General features: G+C 47.9%; 1 non-coding gene across 1 annotated transcript; it reads right to left on the bottom strand.

Moving 5' to 3' along the window:
* Window positions 1–390: 390 nt before the first annotated feature.
* On the bottom strand, window positions 391–463 carry TRNAP-UGG (transfer RNA proline (anticodon UGG)). Its single transcript has one exon. It is a non-coding gene; the product is annotated as a tRNA-Pro (tRNA).
* Window positions 464–3,627: the final 3,164 nt, after the last annotated feature.

Below are 3,627 nucleotides of genomic sequence, written 5' to 3'. Positions count from 1 at the left end.
CATGCAGCTCCTGGGGGTAGTTCTGCATTATCTTCGTCGCATGGAAATCCTACATTGACGCTCGGTACTGCGTGCCGTGCTACGTGCCGTGACTCCAGTTACGTACGAAATCGCCCCAGTCAGTACTAGTGCCTGATCTGCCCCGAATTCCAATGACGTTCTGCATGTCGCACGCCTCAAAACATATTACTCTCCTATTATCACCGATATTTAGACGCACCAGGACGGTGCTTCTGCCGACGGGCATAATGATGCATGCATGTTGCGTCATATCATAAGAAGCCAACAAACACTGACACCAAGGACAACATAGGGGAAATTGCTTGTGCTTAATAAATGAAACAAAGAAACGATAAATTAACGGAAATTAAAGTGGATGAAAAAACAACTTGCCGCAGGTGGGAACTAAACCCACAACCTTCGCATTCCACGTGCGATGCTCTACCAATTGAGCTACCGCGGTGCTGTTGTCCCATCCACTTTCTTGGGCATTTATGTATCCTAGTAGAATCCTGGGAGTGTTAGCCAGCGCCACCACTCACAGACCTTGGCGGTGGACGTGGAACGTGCTTTTTGCCCTAGGCGTCACGAGGACGTGATCTTTTTGGGTGAAGGCAACCGCTCAATAAACCCACATATGCTACCTGAAGGCATCAATGTTGCCGGATTCTAGACCCTCTTTAGTGTTAAAAGAGAAGAAAGGGGGTTAGCCGAGGGGCCCGATTTTTATTAGTCATGTCATAAGAAGCCAACAAACACTGACACCAAGGACAACATAGGGGAAATTACTTGTGCTTTATAAATGAAGCAAAGAAACGATAAATTAATGGAAATTAAAGCGGATGAAAAAACAACTTGCGGCAGGTGGGAACCGAACCCACAACCTTCGCATTTCGCGAAGGTTGTGGGTTCAGTGACTAATAAAAATTGGGCCCCTCGGTTAACCCCCTTTCTTCTCGTTTAGGAATATTGCGTGTTTCTTGTGGACGATGCACGTGGGTGCCCCGAAGAAGAAAACGAACGCTCTCTGGTTCTCGGGCTTTCGGCTGAACTTGGCAGCACTGCAGTTATCCTTTATAAATATACTTTGTAAATAGTCTCCAGTTCTTGATCCTTCGTTCCCGTAACAAGGAATGACGACATGGCAGGACAAAAGCAATTAGAGATATGGTAATGGACCTGTAGGGGTTTCAGGCGCAAGCAGGGACTCCTGCAGCAATTCATTTATACCAAAGCCACACCACCTGATATAATTATGCTTCAAGAAACTAATTGCACACCCATGCTGCGAGGGTACAAGTGCCAAGAGAGCGGACGAACCGCAACCCTCGTTAGCAACAAAATTATAGTCATAGCCCATGACGAGATTGAGGATACACAGATTGAACATGTAATAACAGAGGTTATACCTAAGAAGAAAAGGAAAGCCAGGAGCACCTTCATAGTAAACCTATACAGCCCCCCAAGGCAGAGGAAAGCACATTTCATTAAGCTCTTCGCCGGGGCGAGCAAGCTGGCCGGGCAGAACACCCTAATTATAGCGGGAGATTTTAACGCTAACAGTCCGAGTTGAGGCCACCCCAAAGACGAAAAGAAGGGGCGAAATATCTGTGTAGGTGCAGAGAGCATCAGATACGAGCTCCTTACGGATGAGAATCAACCAACTAGACAGGGCAACAGTGCTAGCCCAGGCACGTGTCCCGACCTAACCTTCGTCAAAGAAGCAAAGCAAGTGGAATGGGAGCACCTGCTAGAAAACCTTGACAGTGACCAACACATTATAAGAATAAGCGCCGTAGCAGAAAATGTCGAGAGGAAGATCGGCACAGCTCGCCTCACGGATTGGGACGCCTTTAGACACCACTGCCGGCACCTGGAGGGCAACATAACCTCGATAGGGGAGTGGTGCCAACAACTTAAACAAATGCAGGAAATGTATAGACCAGAACACGTTAGTCTCGCACCCAGACTAACCGAACGCATACTCTCGCACCCGGGTTGCCCGGTCGACCGGCGCCGTTTTGTACTGGGCTGCCAAAGTGTGTTCGCCGGCGACCAGTAGACATGGCAAGCGCCAGCTCTGGGGCTCTAAAGTGCGGAAATGTGCCCGTTCACACGGATCCAAAGTAGAAGAAGTCGTCTGGGCATCATTGCGCCGTGCTTGGATGCCAAAACAACCAGCGCAAAAGGAGCAGGTTGCTTATCGCTGTTTGCGAAGAGCACAACACACGTAGGGAATCGTGCCGGTGCGGTGTTTTCAGCCTGCGCCGATTTCCATCCGCAACGAAGAATGCCAAGCTGCGCCACCGGTGGATAGCTGCAGTGAATAGGAAGAACTACCAACCCAGTGAAAATGCACGAGTGAGTATTCGATCTGTGTATATTTTGGTGCAACGTTCAACTTTGCGCCCTACAAACGTAATACGTGTAACACGCAGGTTTGCTCCGAGCACTTTCTGGGCAACAAGCCTACAGAGCAGAATCCCGCGCCGGTGCTTCGCCTTGGCTATAAGAAAAAGGCAAGCCTTTTCGTGTTTTCATTCAGGCAGAGCTCCCGACGGTTAAGCGGAACAGTTGAGTTTGCGGTTAGCGATACTTGCAGCTGGTGCACGGAATGACCATTAAGCGTGAACGACAAGTTGTAGGCCTTGCTGGTGAGCGTTATTGCTAATGAAAGTAAACCGAAGTCTGCTCGTCACGTAGCATGCGTCCACAAAAACGTAAACGACGACTACTCGTCGCCGAAGGTGTTCTTGCAGCGCACCTAGCTTTCCGAGCTGGTGTTGCAGGTGTCATTCGTAACGAATTCATTTGAGCCTCCTGAGCTCTAAACTGCGTGCGGGCTGTTATGCGGGGCAAAGCGCAAAATATTTCCGTTCATATGGCGAGGAAAATAAGGTGCTTAATTATTCTTGTATTTTGTTACAAAATTTTGAACGTTCTCACTAGTTTTTTTTTACTGTTTTCTTTTCTAAGGGAGCGCCAACAATCCGATGGCCTCGCACAAGCGAAACAGGTCTGGTACCAGGTAGCTGCAGTTGCTGGGGCTAATTTCTTGGAATGCAGGTGCGGTTGTTGTCTTGTATCAAAGGGGTCCTGATGATGCAGCTTTAAGTAGGGATGGTAATTTTACGTGCCTTGTCATGGTTTGTGCAACTGTACAACACCTGCATCTGTCATGCTCCTCCTGTTATACGGGCTTTGACTGCACATGTAGTTAAACATTATAACAACTGTAGTACCTCATTTTCCAATGAGTGCAGGTTTAGCATCATATGCTGCTTGTTCGAGTGCTGTAGGCTTTTCTTCTGAATGTTGTACTCTTAAGTGGTTGCACGATACAATTGCCCTGGTGTATTTTCTATTTCATTTTGAGAGGACTTTATATCTTCGCAACAGTGATGGCATGGGAAAGAACTACAGCCCTTCTTACTAGAACATCTATTTTGTTTTCAATGTGCAGGTGGTGAAGGGCAGGCGTCTGCTAACCAGGCAGTCAAACGACCACGCCAGTTGGTTGCCAAACGCGGCCAACTCAGTAGAGACCATGACAAACAAGACCAAACTGAAAGTGCAGATGACAGTGTTCTGCGTGCTTTAATAATATATGGCACCAACACAGTGCTG

This window comes from Dermacentor albipictus, chromosome 2 (assembly GCF_038994185.2).
Source record: "Dermacentor albipictus isolate Rhodes 1998 colony chromosome 2, USDA_Dalb.pri_finalv2, whole genome shotgun sequence".
Taxonomy (NCBI): Eukaryota; Metazoa; Arthropoda; class Arachnida; order Ixodida; family Ixodidae; genus Dermacentor; species Dermacentor albipictus.
Note: the sequence above shows the minus strand (reverse complement) of the source record. Positions and strands in the feature narration are given on the sequence as shown.